General features: G+C 36.9%; 1 protein-coding gene across 1 annotated transcript in view; it reads left to right on the top strand.

The window, feature by feature from the left end:
- PAK2 (p21 (RAC1) activated kinase 2) overlaps nt 1–17,761 on the top strand; it is an 80,655-nt gene that overhangs the window by 961 nt on the left and 61,933 nt on the right. The window lies entirely within an intron of this gene.

Genomic DNA, 17,761 nt, shown 5'->3' with positions numbered 1-17,761 from the left:
CTCAGTGGACTCAACCTTTTGACTAATTCTTTAAAGATAGAGTCATCCAAGAACTGAAGAGTAGAAAGTAATTGCCATTGTCGTCAGACGTTGTGGAGTTGTACTGCCAGTCCTTGTATCTTATCTTTAATGGGAATTCTCTGGGCAGTGCGAGCGTGATTTCTTTCTCCTTGATAAATAATGCTAACTCCCATTGGTATAATTATCTCAGTTTTATTTTACAAGTGATCTATAGTGCTTTGTTTTCTTTTTACACCTCTGTAAAAAGACAATCAAAATGGTTAGGCCTAAAATTAGACTACGACGAGCAGTGTTTTGGATCAAGGTTGTGCACGTCACGTTTTTTCCCCTGCTCTGTTTGACTCTTCCGCTCTTGTAAGTAGGCAGGATATTGAAATGTAGAAGAATTTGCTCTGGGGGTTTTGTTTTTGTAGGTTTATTCAAAACAGTAACATTAAATAAAGTTAGATTGGGATGAAGGCAGTGAACGGTAATTTTTAAAGTAGGTTAGAACTTGTCAACTTTGCTAGGAGCTCTGTGGCATTTGTAAAACACACTCATAATCACTTATATATATTTTGTATATATGTATGAAAAAATATATATATATAAATGAAAAGCTTTGTTCATGTTATCCTATTAAGGGTGTTGATTTAAGTTAACTCTTTCATCCTTAGCTTTTAAATCTTTCTAGTAATTAATTAACCAGAAACAGTGATTTACATTATGAAAAATGAACCTTAAAATGTTTCTGACCTGTAATGTATGTAGGTCTTAAACCCACTTTCACGTTTTGGTGAAAGAGGTTGACCTAAATTCAGTGAATTCTGTGTTTTCACTTCAATACTGTCATTTAGGTAGTGTCAGTTGTCCTTAATTCAATGAGAGGTCTTCTTGGCCTAAGGGGTTAAGGTCTAGAAATGTTGGAGTGTGAAACTAGGTCTGTTGATGTCAGCTTCTCTGCCAGTTCTTTCTACAAACAGACAGTTTTACTGAGGAAGAGTTCTGGGTATTCTGCTTCTCTTAGGACCTCGATTCTGGTTTACAGTTATTCAAAGAGAGAGTTATTCTTCTGGACTTTGTGACATTAAATACTAGCCTTGAAAACCCAAATTCATAAAGTAAGTTTCTGGTTGGAGTCTATCTACTAAACAAATGAATAGGGGTTCCTATGATTCTCTGATCTTTATGAAAGGGCGATTTCCAAGTAGACATGGTTAACAGTGGTGTATCTTTTCAATTGTACTTTTTTAAAGAGAAAACTTAGAACTTGTTCAGGTAGCTAAAGATAAACTTTCAGTTTTTCTTTTTAGAAGAGAGAGATCTTGTTCAAATAGCTAGGGATGAAATAAATAGGTAGGTATTGTTAAATTCTTCCTATGTTTAATCTGTCAATATTGATTATTCTAATATTTGAGTATAACATTTGTTTTGGCTTTCTGAATTTTCTACTTATGATTAAAGTGTGAAACTGCACCTTTTTCAAGTCTTTAAGGCTTTGGGGTTCTGATCCATTTGTTTTCAAAAGCCCTTCCAGTTAGTTAGAGGGGTAATTCCAGACTAATCAGAGAGGGTGTTAAGTTACTTGCGAATCTGAGTTGTTCCTGGTATCCTTTTTGTACCTTGGTAGAAGCAGAAAGAGATGGAAAAAAATAGCCCCTGTTGCCTTGAAGAAATACTGATTATTTTCTTCTGTGACCAGAATTGAGTTTCACTACTTCTTCGTTTTAGGATCACTAACCTGAATAAGAGTAGTCAGTCTGAACATTCATGCTGGATTTCAGAGGTCTAGCCTCTTATCTTTGAGGTACAGTAGTACTTGTCATTCCATGTATCACAAGTGGTGAGGAGCTGGAGACCTGGGTTTGAATGCTGGCTCTTCCACTTCACCCTGGGCAAGATACACATTCTTTTCAGACTTGTTTTTTTCATTTGTAAAATGAGGATTAATAATAATATAATACACATTTTATAGGGCTATTTAGAGCAGATGAGATAATGCAGGGAAAAGTACTTAGCAAATGAAGTGTTTAGGTGATTAATAAATGTTATTAATATTAATGCTAATAATATTAATAGTTAATATTCCATTCTGAAATAGGTTTTATATTTAATTGCTTCTACAGCAAATATTATACTTCCAAATGTAGATTTAAGACTGCTTTCTGAAAGTGGTTGGAATCTCAGGGCCAAGTTTCTGAGACCATAACTGTTAAAAATTACTTTTCAGGAAAAAAAATAATTCCATCACTGAAATAAGATACAGGTTTTTTGAATACATGTTTCTCAGATTTTAAAATAGGCATACTTCTCGTAGAAAATTTAGAAAGTGGTGAAAGTTTTAAGAAATGGGACAAAAATTACTATACAAAAATCACTTAGCCCCCAGAGATAACCATCATAACAGATGAGAATAGTGCCTTTTTTCCTTATTTTTAAATTAAATTCCAAAGGTAGTCAGTACATGCTTATTACAGAAGGTTCAAGCAAGTCAATTATTTAGAGTAGAAAGTGAAAATTACTTTCCTTACTTTATAGTCCCATTCCTTACAGGTACCCACTGTAAACAATTTTGTTTTCTTTATGCAATTAGAAATAAGCACAGTGTGTATGTAGTTTTACCTTGATTTTCTTTTTTAATTAAAAGAATCTAATCATTATGAATTCGTTTCCATCTCAGTACTTGTAGTTAAACCTCATGTTTTTTTGTTTTTTTGTTTTTTTGTTTTTTGCGGTACCCGGGCCTCTCTCACTGCCGCGGCCTCTCCCGTTGCGGAGCACAGGCTCCGGACGCGCAGGCTCAGCGGCCACGGCTCACGGGCCCAGCCGCTCCGCGGCATGTGGGATCTTCCCGGACCTGGGCACGAACCCGTGTTCCCTGCATCGGTAGGCGGACCCTCAACCACTGCGCCACCAGGGAAGCCAAACCTCATGTTTTTAATAGTCATGAGATATTCCATTGTATGGTTTTACTTTACTTAATTATTCATGGTTATTTGTTATTTCCACTTTTGGGCAACTAAAACTGGAGCTTTGGGCCTCTGGTTGAGGGTCCGCCTGCCGATGCAGGGAACACGGGTTCGTGCCCCGGTCCGGGAAGATCCCACATGCCGCGGAGCGGCTGGGCCCGTGAGCCGTGGCCGCTGAGCCTGCGCGTCCGGAGCCTGTGCTCCGCAACGGGAGAGGCCGCGGCAGTGAGAGAGGCCCGGGTACCAAAAAAAACCCAAAAAACAAAACTGGAGCTCTAATGAATTTCCTTATACCTTTGTGCACATGCACATGTATACAAGTATCTCCATTAAAAGCATTCTTAAGTGTGCATTTTAAGTTTTGATAGACGGCAAATTGCCTTTCTAAAAGACTATACTAATTGAATTGTAGAAGCTCTACACATAGTAGATGTTAATACTTTGCCTTCTGTTTAAGACGATCTTTTACATTTTATCTTTATCAAAAAACAGTCTTCTATATTTTCTTCTGGTACTTTAATAACTTGTATTTGAATCTTAATACTTCCAGATTTTTTGGGGGGGGGTGCTTGGTGGGATAAGAGTTTGGCTACTGAAATAAAATACAGGTGTAACAATATTTCAGGAGTTTGAGGTTGGTGTAAAATTTAGTCACATTATAGGGATACAGAAAGGAATATTTCAATCATTTTATTGTAAGCATCACATCCAAAAAGGGGGGAAAATGCCCCCTTTGGCCCCTGTTTCTTGTCATCTACCTAATTCATCCTCATCCTTCAAATTTCAGCTTTTGAGTATAGCTTTCTTTGGGACTCTTTCCTGATTTCCAGTATGACTTAGATATTCTTATTGCTTTTATATGTTTTCTTAACATGTCCATAATCTTTATTTGCAGTGTGCTGAGAGAATGAGTTATTCATCTGGAAATGAGAGTTATTTCTCAATTGTTGTCAATTGAAATTAATCAAAAGGGAGGTGCAAAGAACTCAGTAGTGTTGGTTAAAAGTGATGCACATACACATGTATGCATACAGGGCCCTTTTAACCTGCATTACTGAGTTCTTTCTAACATCTTTCTGATCAAGCTATTACCTTGTAGGTAATATTTTTTCATGTAAATGTTTAATAGGTTCTGGAAAAATACAAGGTTTTATTTTAATCTTGCATTTATTTCATAAGAACAAGGTGTATTTATTTCATAAGAACAAGGTGTATTTTAATCTCAGCTTTTTTTTTTTTTAAAGAAGATGTTTGGGGTAGGAGTTTATTAATTTTATTTATTTATTTTTGCTGTGTTGGGTCTTCGTTTCTGTGCGAGGGCTTTCTCTAGTTGTGGCAAGTGGGGGCCACTCTTCATCGCAGTGCACGGGCCTCTCACTATCACGGCCTCTCTTGTTGCGGAGCACAGGCTCCAGACGTGCAGGCTCAGTAGTTGTGGCTCACGGGCCTAGTTGCTCCGCGGTATGTGGGATCCTCCCAGACCAGGACTCGAACCCGTGTCCCCTACATTAGCAGGCAGATTCTCAACCACTGCGCCACCAGGGAAGCCCAATCTCAGCTTTTAAAAAAATAATTCCTATTCCGGGAATTCCCTGGTGGTCCAGTGGTTAGGACTCTGTGCTTCCACTGCAGGAGGCATGGGTTTGATCCCTGGTCGCGGAACTAAGATCCTGGATGCCACGTGGTGCAGCCAGAAAAAAAAAATCCTATTCCTTCTAATTTGAAATTAGTAGTTTATAGGCTTATGAAGCAATAATGTTATATAATAAACACATGAACAACAAAAGTTGGAGTAAAACTTTTTTTTTTTTTTTGTGGTACGTGGGCCTCTCACTGTTGTGGCCTCTCCCGTTGCGGAGCACAGGCTCCGGACGCGCAGGCTCAGCGGCCATGGCTCACGGGCCCAGCTGCTCCGCGGCATGTGGGATCTTCCCGGACCGGGGCATGAACCTGTGTTCCCTGCATCAGCAGGCGGACCCTCAACCACTGTGCCACCAGGGAAGCCCCTGGAGTAAAACTTTTAAACACAATTTCAGGTGCTCTAAAGAACAGATTATTAAAGAATACAAAGTTACATTGGCAGATATAATGGTAAAAATATAACCAGATGTTTGATAAAGAATAAAGTTTAAAAAAAACCCTTAATTCATTACCTGTGGATAACTGCTGTTAATATTTTGATGTTTCTTTATATTTGTTTGTGTACATAGTTTACTCTTCTAAAATTGGAATCATATTCTATATAATTTGCTATCTTGCTTTTTTTTAACTTACCCTCAAATCTTGCAAGTTTCCCTCTTTCTCCTTAAAAATTCTATTTAAAAATGATTTTTTCATGTTTGCCTAACATTCCATTGCACACCTATGCCTTAGTTTCATTATTCTCCTATTGGAGAATGTATAACTTATTTCTAATATTTTATATAAATAATGCTATGATGAATATCTTTTTATTCATCCCTGAGTATTACTTTAGAATATTTTCTTAGAAGTGCAATTACTGAATGAAAGGGTATAAGCATTTACAAGTGTTAAATTACCCTTCAGAAAGGTTTGGTGTATACCATCACTAGCATTGTGAGTCTCATTTTGTTGCTATCCTCATTGAAACAGCCATCATTCTTAATGAAATTGTTAAATTTGCTTATTGCTAGGCAAATAAAAATACAGTTTAATTTGCATTTCCTGTTTAAATTATAATTTTGTTTTTGTGAATTTGATTTAGTTTCGTTATTTCTGATAAGTATACAGAGTATCTAGGTTTTTTTTTAGTAGTAAGTTCACTTGTTTCTTAAAAATTTTTTTTTGTACAGTTTTTAAAGTTACTTTCCATTTACAGTTATAAAGCATTGGCTGTATTTTTCGTGTTGTATAATATATCCTCGAGCCTATCTTACGCCCAATAGTTTGTACCTCTAGAAATAACTAGATTTTTGTGGTCACGGTTATTTTTATTATCTTGCTGGACTTCAGTAAAATTTTATTTACTTTTGTTTTTCAGGTTCATTGTCTTACCTGAAAATAATAGTAACCTTTGCTTCCTTTCCAACAGTTATAAAATTTATTAGTATTTTAGCTCTTTATTACGTTGATCAGAATCTCCAAGACACAGTTATATAAGAGAGGTGATAATTGTCTTGGAATGTCTCTGGTATTTTTACGATTTAAGGATGAATGCTGCTGTTGGTTTTAGAGAGAAATTTTTTATTATTTATTCTGTTCTTGTAAAAAAGAGGAGTGTCTTCCGAATTTTATCAAATGTTTTTGTAACTTATTTAGGTGATGATAAGATTTTTCTTTTAACTACTGATAAAAGTATATAAATAAATTTGCTAATAACATTCCCAAAGGTTATATATCCTAAGGCATATATCACGAGGAATCAAAACCCCACTCTTGTTAGTCAAGTGTACAGAATTTATTGAAAGAATAGGAGAGAGTCTCATAGAACTTTAATAAGAATACACAGTCCATATGGTAACTTCTGTAGTTCCTTCTGTAGTCTGGAGAAATCCTTACTTACTCATGAGTCAGTTTTGAGAAATTTGTATTTCCCCAGATTATATTTTTTAAGATTTTCAAATTTATTATTATATGGGTATATGTAATATTTTTTATAATTAAAATCTGTGGTGTTCATCTCCACCTTTTATTAGTGATTTCATTATTTTTCTTAATTTGATTTGCCAAGTGTTTATCTACTTAGTGGTTTTTAATAAGAAGCTTTGAGATTTATTCTGCTCTCTGATTTTCTAATTTCTACTTTTTATTTTGCTCTGGTTTTTCTGTTTTTTTTTTTTTTTTTGGTTATACAGTAAGTCCCCTACATACAAACGCATTCCATTCCGAGAGCACATTCGTAAATCCAGTTTGTTCCTAAGTCCAACAAAGTTAGCCTAGGTACCCAATTAACACAATCGGCTATATGGTACTGTACTGTAATAGGTTTATAATACTTTTCACACAAATAATACATAAAAAAGAAATGCAAAAAATAAAGAAAATATTTTTAATCTTACAGTACAGTACCTTGAAAAGTATGGTAGTACAGTGCAACGGCTGGCATACCTGGGCTAGCATTGAGTGAACAGGCAAGAAGAGTTACTGACTGAAGGAAGGAGAGGAGGTGGGAGATGGTAGAGCTGAAGGATCGTCAGCAATAGGAGATGGAGGGCAAGCTGCAGTTTCACTCACGCCTGACGTTCACTACCAGCTACATCACTGCTGCTTTTACGCTTGCTTCTACACTTGCTTCTGGACATCCTGGGCTTGAAATAAAGATACTGTGCTACTGTACTCTACAGTACTGTACAGTAAAGTACACAAAAGCACAACCACTTGTAGAGGATGCCTGCATGTGACAGTGTATGCCAGACATGTGAATTAACTTACGTGGTTGGACCTGTGCACACATGTTCACATCTTTGAAAGTTCACAACTTGGAGGTTCATATGTAGGGGACTTACTGTACTTTTTCTAACTTAGTAAATTCTTAGTTCTCTCTTTTTTTTCTTAAATGAAAACATTTTTAATGCTCTTAATTTGCCTCTGAGTACAGCTTTGGCTGCACTCTAAAATGTCTGTGAATGATATTCTTATATTCATTGCTTTCCAAATAGTTGCTAGTTCTAGTTTGATTACCTCTTTGACTCAGGAACTGTTTGGTATAGTTCTATTCACTGTATTTTCTTTCATTGTCAGTGACTGTGTTCTTTTAAAATATCTTTTAAGTTTATTCAGGGTTTTTTTGTGACTTAAAGCATAATCCAATTTGCTAAATGTTCTTTGAAAACTTAAGAACATTTTCTGTTTGCACATACAGTTTTATATACATACATATATCTGTCAGTTAAACTTTATTCAAATTATCTTATTATTCCTTAATAGTTTTTATTAATTATAAGACATCCTTTATTAAGTTTTTAATCTTAATCTGTCAAAGACTAAGAGTTAGCATTGTTTCTGAAAAGCTTGTGCTTACATTGGGGCCTTTACATTTTTGTTCCTTCCCTCGAATACTGTGTTCCTTTCATATGTCACTGTTTTAAAGAGGCCTTACTTGATCAGCTGTCTAAAATAGCCTCCACCTGCTCCTGCTCAGTATCTAACTTCTTTCCCCTCTGTGTTTTTCTTTATAGCACTTCCACCTGAAATTATTATTATTTTATTTATTTATTTTTTTGCGGTATGCGGGCCTCTCACTGTTGTGGCCTCTCCCGTTGCAGAGCACAGGCTCTTTACGCGCAGGCTCAGCGGCCATGGCTCATGGACCTAGCCACTCCGCGGCATGTGGAATCTTCCCGGACCGGGGCATGAACCTGTGTCCCCTGCATTGGCAGGCAGACTCTCAACCACTGCGCCACCAGGGAAGCCCTGAAATTATTTTTTCATTCACTTATCTCTTTGCTATTATTCTGTTCAGAACTTAGAACAAGTATGTATGCAGTATGTGTTTGTTAAGTAAGAGTGTCCTTTTTTATTTCTAATGACTTTTTTTTTTAATTAATAGACTTTATACAATTTTAGGTTCACAGAAAAGTTGAGCCAAAAGTACAGAGAGTTCCCATATACCTTGATCTCCCTCCTTCCTCAGCTTCCCCCATCATCAACATTCTGCAATGTTTGGTATGTTTGTTATGATTGATGAACCAGCGTTGATACATCATTACCCATCAAAGTTCATAGTTTATATTAGGGTTCACTCTTGATGTTACACATTGTATGGGTATGGACGAATGGTGGATAATGACATGTATTCACCATTACAGTATCATACAGAATAGTTTCTTCACTCCCAAAATTCTCTGTGCTCCACTTATTTACCCCTCCCTTCTTGCTAATCCCTGATAACCACTGAAGCTTTAACTGTCTCCATAGTCTCGCCTTCTCCAGAATGTCATATTGTTGGAATTATACAATATGTAACCTTTTCAGCTTCTTTCACTTAGCAGTGTGCATTTGAGTTTCCTTCATATCTTTTCATGGCTTAATAGCTCATTGCTTTTTTATGCTGAATAATACTCCATTGTTGGGATATACCACAGTTTGCTTACCCATTTACCCACTAAAGGACTTCTTGGTTGCTTCCACATTTGGCAGTTATGAATAAAGCTGCTATAAACATCCAAGTTTGGGTTTTTCATGGACATAAGTTTTCAGCTGATATGAGTAAATAGCATGGAATGTGATTGCTGGATTGTATGGTAAGAATATATTTAGTTTTGTTAAAAATCTGCTAAAACTGTCTTTCAAAGTGGCTGAACCATTTTGCTTTCCTACCAACAGTGAATGAGAGTTCCTGTTGCTCAAATCCTCATGAGCATTTGATGTTAGTGCTTTGGATTTTAGCCATTCTAATAGGTGTGTAGTGCTATCTCACTGTTTTAATTTGCAATTCCCTAATGAAGTATGAGACTGAGCATCTTTATATTAGATACTTCTTTTGCAAATATTTTCTTCCACTCTGTGGCTTGTCTTCATGTTCTCTCTATCCTAATGATTTTTATCATGTTTTTGGTGTAATATTATTGATGCATGTTTAAGTTCTATACTGCTAAAGATCTGTATTACACCTAATCAATAAAAATAATTGTCATATTTAATCTTTCTAAGTCTCGTATTTTACTTATCTTAAATTTCCATCTGTCCTGTTATTCTTTGTTCAATAAATTATTATCCAACCTTGTCTTTCCATGCCATTTTTAGTTGTATCTCTTTTAAATTACATATAGTTTATTTTTGTTTTAATCCAAAGTGAATACTTAAAACATTTATGTGTATTGTGATAGTTAATTGTTGGGTGTGTTTCTGTTATTTAATGCTTTCTGGTTTTTAATGATTCATTGCTACTGCTTCTACATTTTTGTAAAATATATATAATGTAAAGTTATCATCTTAACCATTTTAAAGTAAAGTTAACCCTTGAACAACACGAGTTTGAACTGTGCAGGTCCACTTATACGTGGATTTTTTTCAGTAGTAAATACTATAGTACTGCACTATCCAAGGATGGTTGAATCCTAGGATGCAGAACTGCAGATACAGAGGAACTTTGGATTTGGAGGAACCATGTATATGGAGAGCCAGACTATAAGTTATACTCAGATTCTTGACTGTGTGGAGGGTTGCGCCCCAGCCCCCAAGCTGTTCAGGGTCAACTGTATACAGTTCTTTGGCATTAAGTACACTTACATTGTTGTGCAACCATCATCACCATCCATCTCCAGAATTTTTCATCTTCCCTAACAGAATCTACACTCATTAAACACTGACTCCCTGTTCCTCCCTACCCACACCTGGTGACTGTCTCTAATCTACTTTCTCTTATGATTTTGCCATTTCTAGATGATTCATGTAAGTGGAATCATACAATGTTTGTCCTTTTGTGTCTGGCTTATTTCATGTAGCATGTTTTCAAGGTTCATCCATGTTATAGCATTTATGAGTACTTAATTCCTTTTTGAGGCTGAATAATATTCCATAGTGTGTGTGTTTATCCTGTTGTCTGTCAATGTCTTAAAGCCAACTAATCTATACTTGAAGTGAATTCAACTGTAAATCTAAAATTTAAAAAAATAACAATTTCTGATTTGTCAGTCTGAAAAAGAAAATTATACTTTGACTCCCCATAACTGAAGACTGGCTTATTCTCTTAACCAGCCCTCACTTTAATGTTCATTGTCAGTTTCTCAATCTTACATTTAAATTGAGTCATCATGTATGTCAGCTAACATAAATTTTCATTTAATATAGGAGTAACTGGAAGGCACATTTAATAATTATTAGGTCACTAATGTCCACAGAAACTTTCATGCCATGTGGTCTCGCATTAATTTTGTTTCAGAGCTTCCTATATCTGATGGTGCTAGGAATCTTCCTTTTTCTTTTTATTGAGATATTTTGACTGATTGTGTCTTGTACGTGTTTATTAATGTTGCCTGATACATTAACTCCTTACGGTCTTCATACTTTTTTTTCATTTCCAGAAATATTTTTGGTTATTTTTAGTTCTTTTTTCTTCCTTGAAAACACTTATAGTAATTAGGTTGGCTTATCATTTCTGTCTTTGTGTGAGCTTCTCAAATGTTTGTCTTTAGCACTCATTTGATTTTCCTTTATTACCTCCAATGTAGGGTTTATTTCTGCTATGGAAATTTTAGTTTCTTTACATCCTTTAAAAATTTACTCCACTCCATTTTCTTCTTAAATTACTCTCATTTCATCTTGGTCTTTTCTCTTCATATATGCCTGTTTCATGGATTTTACCAAACAGTGTTTGGAACTTAATTCTGTGTCTTGAAGTCATTTTTTAAAAAATTTATTTATTATTTATTTTTGGCTGTGTTGGGTCTTCCTTGCTACATGCAGGCTTTCTCTAGTTGCGGTGAGTGGAGCTACTCTTTGTTGCAGTGCGCGGGCTTCTCATTGTGGTGGTTTCCCTTGTTGTGGAGCATGGGTTCTAGGCAGGCGGGTTTCAGTAGTTGTGGCACAGGGACTCAGTAGTTGTGGCTCGTGGGCTCTAGAGCGCATGCTTAGTGGTTGTGGTGCACGGGCTTAGTTGCTCCACGGCATGTGGGATCTTCCCTGACCAGGGCTCGAACCCGTGTCTCCTGCATTGGCAGGCGGATTCTTAACCACTGAGCCACCAGGGAAGTCCCTGTCCTGAAGTAATTTTAATTCACCTTCTAAGTTAGATTCTGCTTCTGTGAAAGGTAATTTTGTCTCTTTCTTGTGCTGCATTATTTTTTGTTGGGGTCAATGTTGGATTTTTTCCTGCTTATTCATCCTTGAATGGTAACAGTTATCTGTTACCTGGTATGCATTTGTCAGAAACATTTGTGGGATTGATTGTCCTTGCCTCTACAGTTGACTGGGATTCTGGTTGAAACCTCTTCTTAGGTGTATTGCTAAAGGATAAACACACACAGCACCTAGCCTGAGTTCCAGTGATAAATTGGCATTCATCTTATAGGGTAGTTCTGGGCTAGGATGGTGGGATCTTATGGTACTCTGGTTTCTAGCATGTGCTACTATTAGGGCTCTTCCTGATTCTAACCAAGTACCCACAACACAGCACTTTGCTTGTGTGACTACACCTCCCAGGAAGCCATGTACCAATCCAGGTTTTTCTGCCCATTTACAGCTCCACTTGAACCTTACATACACACAGGCACATAGAAAGATACTTGTTTTCTGGAACTTGCATGGCAGTCTCCTAAATGTATGTAGAAAGATCAGAAGAGATGATAAGGAGCTCCAGCTGTCACAGAACCCACTTCTATATAGCAAGAAATGGCTTAGCAAGGATGATTGACTAGCTTGTTTCTTTGAGGCAGACTTCGGGTCTCCAAATAGAAGTATTGCCTTCTTTTAGGCAAATGGTCAAACTTTCTTTTATGAAACAGAGCATAGATGGGTCATGAATCTTTTCTTAGTTGAGATTGTGTGACCTTATAGCTAATGAAAAGCCTTCAAAGATTTTATATAAATTGTCTTCCTGGAAGTGTGGGATAGACTCCATGGTGACTTCTGATACGATACTATTTTTTACTACAATAAACTGGTTTCAGTTTTTGTTTAACTTAGATAACCACCTAAGTAATCAAATAATCAGTCTGCAGTTGACCTTCATTTTTCAGTATAAGGTCTTAGATTGACAAGTTTTCACTTTGATTGTAGAAAAATGGCATCTTGTTACAATTTGCATCTTTTTGATGTCTAGTTGAACACTTTTTATATACATACAGTCCCCCTACTTACTATTTTTTGACTTTACTATGGTGCAGAAGTGGTATGCATTCAGTAGAAACCATACTTTGAATTTTGATCTTTTTCTAGGCCAGCTATACAAGGTTCAGTACTCTGGTGGTGCTGGGCAGAGGCAGCGAGCTGTAGCTCCCAGTCAGCCATGCAATCACAAGGGTATACACTTGTGATACACTTAACAACCGTTCTGTACCCATACTACCATTCTCTCGTTCACTTTAATTTAAGTACAGCATTCAATAAACTACAAGAGATATTCAACTCTTTGTTATAAAATAGGCCTTGTGTTAGATGATTTTGCTCAACTGTCAGCTAATGTGTTTTGAGCATGTTTAAGGTAGGCTGGGCTATGATGTTCCTTGATAGGTTTAGGTGTATTAAATGCATTTTCGACTTAACAGTATTTTCAACATACGTATCGTTATGTAGCCCCATCTTAAGGAAGATCTGTGTTTGTTGCCCCTCTCCTCTTTTTTCATTTTGAATCACCATTTGGGTTTTGCGACCAAACTTGAGGAAAGCTAGACTTCACTGTTGAACACATTTCTTCTTACTTCATTTTTAACTTTTTAATTTGTTGTTCCTTGCTTCACCATTCACTACCTTGTAGGCACTTTTGAAGCATTTTCTGAGTCTCACCCCTTTACTTCTTTCATGGTTAGTCATAGTTTCACTTTTTTAGTGTAGTGATTGGGTGAAGGCCAAGGGGAAGAAGAATAAAAGGAGGATCACATTTCGATTACAAAGTTTCTTTAACACACTGCTTCCTCTGTTTACCGAGACCTTCCTCTCTTTTTGCTTGGCAAGTTCTTTCTCATCCTTCAAAGGCCAGTTCTGATTTCTTTGCCTAATTACTTTAATATGCATAGGAGCTCTGGGTCCTCTTTTCCACTGCATTCCACTCATCCCTGTCAGCTCTTATCTCATTTCGGAGTAGTCATTTGTTACTCTTTTCCCACTGATGGTGAGCTCAAAACTGAGACTACATCTCAGTTATCTTTGATCTCTAACATCTGACACATTGTATTCACAAAATAAATATTTCAGTGACTTAGGAAGGACATACTAAGAATTTTTTCATTCTTCAACCATGTTGTTTTCCTGCTTCTAGTGTGAAATGTAAAAACCAGTTCTTTCTGGAAAGTGTATTATGGATATTCTGTTTTTCTTTAAATTTTATTCTGGTTTGGGTTTCTTTGTAATGACCTTGTACTACTTTTATTATGAGAATAAAAGACACTTAAAACCAAACCTCTCGAACTTCCAGGTGTTCCCCATTGCCCAGCACCTGCAACTTTCTGGTCTCACTTAACAGTCTTATTTCCCCCTACTTGCTCCTATGTGCCCTTTTGTCTTATGAACTAGATCATTCTTATTGTTCCTGTTGCCTAGAATCCCATCTCCTGGGTAGGAGTATGATCTGTTGTAAATGGAGAAATGCTTGTAATAGGGATTGAGTAGTGAGAATTTAGACTAATGTCCTGCTGGTCTTATTTTGAATATACAGTAGTTAAGGTGAGGTGCTTGGATGAGTTTTATCAGTTGTGAGGATCGAGATAAATGGAGCATTTAATTATCTTAGCTTTCTAGAATAGTGATCTTAAAGAAGATAGAATAGTGAAAATATCTTCAAAATTTCCTGGGTCTACCCTAGCCTAAAAAAGGAAACAGGGCTTCCCTGGTGGCGCAGTGGTTGAGAATCTGCCTGCTAATGCAGGGGACACGGGTTCGAGCCCTGGTGTGGGAGGATCCCACATGCCATGGAGCAACTAGGCCCGTGAGCCGCAACTACTGAGTCTGCGCGTCTGGAGCCTGTGCTCCGCAACAAGAGAGGCCACGATAGTGAGAGGCCCGCGCACAGCGATGAAGAGTGGCCCCCGCTTACCACAACTAGAGAAAGCCCTCGCACAGAAATGAAGACCCAACACAGCAAAAATAAATTAATTAATTAATAAACTCCTACCCCCAACATCTAAAAAAAAAAGGAAACAAACTTTACTTGGCTCCGATGCCATCACAGATACACCTTTCATTGATTGATTTATTCATTCAACAATACTCATCTCTGAGACACATGAACTAGACACAGTGTTAGGTATTAATGATGTAATGGTCAACAGAATGCTCCCTGGATCCATGCTTGTGGAGTTTATAACGTAGTTAGGGTAGACAGACTTTTAAAAGCAAATCCAGTGTGATGAATGTTAAGACAATAAAATAATGTGCCTGGGATGGGAGTGAGGAGGTATTAGAGAAGGTTTCCTGAGAAAGTGATCTTTAGGCCAATAATACTTGAAGTAGGTGTTTGACAGGTAGGGGTGGTGAACAGAAAGTAGGGTGACCCATTCAATCCCAGTTTGCCCCGGGCTTTCCTGGGTTTAGCACTGAAAATCTTGTGTCCCAGTATAACTCCCCCAGTTCCAGGGAAACTGGATGATTGGTCACTGAACAGAAAGTTTTCCGGAAAGGTCGTGTGTGAAGGCCTGAGATGGCTATTAGAGAAACTGAAAGAATAGACAAAACTTAAAGCCTGTTGAGGGAAGGTCTACAGAGAGATGAGTCTGGAAAATGAGGGGCCTGATCATGCATGCACTACTGGGCTTCATCTTAAGTATCCTACTTAAAGGCTTTAAGAAGGGGACTGAAATGATAAAGTTTTATGTATTTTAAAGTGGCTCCCTGTGCTGTAAAGAATAGACTGGGAGAGACCGAGAGTGGATTTGGGGACGGTAAATAACAATTATTAGGCTACAGCAACTTAGAAGTTGAGGAAGCTGTCTTGGGAAGCATAGATAGTTTTGAGAATTAGGTTATTTCGATAGTATTGTGAAATCCTGAAGCAAATGATTTTCAAAAATTGTTTTCCTCCAAGAATGCTAATTTCTTAAAAATGGGAAAACAAACCTTTTTACTTCCACATTTTTCCTATCTTCCTCAACAGAGGCAGACCTTCCATCTTTGCCTCTGCCTGTTTCCATCAGTCCCCGTTGCTTTCTCCACTACATCTGCCCCACCGTGGTTTCTTTCTTTTCCCTTAAATTTAAAAACATGAGATATAATTTGTATATGATAAAATCCACCCTTCCAAAGATGTACAATTAAGTGGGTTTTTGTTGTTGTTTCTGTCGTATTCACAAGGTTGTACAACCATCACCACTGTCTAATACCAGAATATTTACATTACTGCAAGGGGAAATCTTACACCCAGTAACAGTCACTCATTTTACCCCGAATTGCACCCCCTTGCCCCAGGCAAGATCTATTTTCACAGATCTATTTTCTGTCTATAAGTTTGTCTATTCTGGACATATAAGCAGATTCATACAATATGTAGTCTTTTATGATTGGTTTCATTTAGCACAAGGTTTTCAAGGTTCATCCATATTGTAGCATGTATGAGTACTTCATTCCTTTATATGGCTGAATAATATTCCATTTCATTTATATACATAGGAGTGGAATTGCTGAGTCATATAGTAACTCCATGTTTAAGCTTTTGAGAAGCTGCCAGACTGTTTTACAGAGCAACTGCATCGTTTTGCAATCCTGCCAGCAGTATATGAGGATTCCAGTTTCTCTACATCCTCACTAATACTTGCTATTTTCTGTCTTTTGATTATAGCCATCCTAATGGGTGTGAGATGGTATCTCATTGTGGTTTTGCTTTGCATTTCTCTGATCACTGATGAAGTTGAGTATCTTTTCACGTGCTTATTGGCCATTTGTTTAACTTCATCTCCTTTGGGAAAGCATTTTATGTTCAGAATTGAGTATTTTAGATGAATGCTTCTTAGAAATTTTCTGTAATGGGCTAATAACTTTTGTACAATACCATAAAATGGAAATGAAAGAAAAATCGGGCAAAAATACAAGCCCCAATCGTTGTTAGAGTCAATGGCAAATCACTCTGTCAAATTGCTCTGAAAGTTTCTAAACACTTATTCTCAATTTTTGTATTTCATTCAGTACGGGTAATAGATAGCCAGTCCACATAACACTCTTCCAGAGGTACTGCTTTAAGTTACTAAAAGGCATTTGAAAAGTAGTTCACCTTTTTCCATGTTTGAACTCAAGGCAGTTGCTTGATTCTTGTATTTTCTCACTTCCAGATATGGCTACCAATTCTAATTTGCTATTGAATTAATCCCACAGAGGGCTGGTTTTGAGGCTTGATGAAAATAAGCACTGCATACAGATTTCATATAAGCTGGTTATATTTTATTGGGATAAGCTAGAGGGTGCATTTTTAGCAAAAGATAACAAGGCAAATTGGCTTTGGGGCCACTGAGGGTAGCCTTCTGTCCTCCCAGTTTTTCTCATAGGACCCTCAGTGTTGATGATATTGTTCTTGTTGAAGGGGTTTCTGCTAGGTGTTCAGAAGCACAGAGTAGAAGCTTACCGTAAAGCCTCTTATACTTCCAACCATGTCACCCTGAAATCCCAATATACTTATTTGTTTGTAAATAAATAGTCACTTGGCTGTTATATCCTTATTCTGAACATAATTTTTTACCTCATTGTTCACATTTATACAAAAATAAGCATTAGTCATGCTCAGCCCCTTTTTGACTCTGTAGCCATGAACAGTCTGTGAGCATGAGCGTTCATTATCTCCTATCTTACAAGGTCTAGAAGGTCTAAGTCCACAGGCTGTTCTGACTTTGAAACCTTATAGTCTAGGAATACTGAGGAATACATTCTTATAGTATTCAAATTACTTATGCTTTTGGTGGTGAAAATTCTGGAAAAAAAAGTGGGTTATTAGAACATGTTTCTAGTGGCCTTAAACTAATGAAGGTGTAATAGACTATTTATGAATCATTTGAAGTGTGATTTTAAACATTTGTTGGTGCTTCTGTGTTAAAGAGCATTATGTTACACAGTGTCAGATTGATACAGAGAAGTATGAAAAGTGTTCCTTGGCAGCCAGGAGTTTATAATCTTGTAGAAAGAAGAAAAGTTAGAAGTTGGTTGACTGAAGTTCAAGGAAGTGTGTAAGTGTCAAATTAATAGATAGGACTGTATCA

The sequence above is a fragment of the Lagenorhynchus albirostris genome, chromosome 5 (assembly GCF_949774975.1).
Source record: "Lagenorhynchus albirostris chromosome 5, mLagAlb1.1, whole genome shotgun sequence".
Lineage (NCBI taxonomy): Eukaryota > Metazoa > Chordata > Mammalia > Artiodactyla > Delphinidae > Lagenorhynchus > Lagenorhynchus albirostris.
This window is presented reverse-complemented; position numbering and strand designations above follow the sequence as displayed.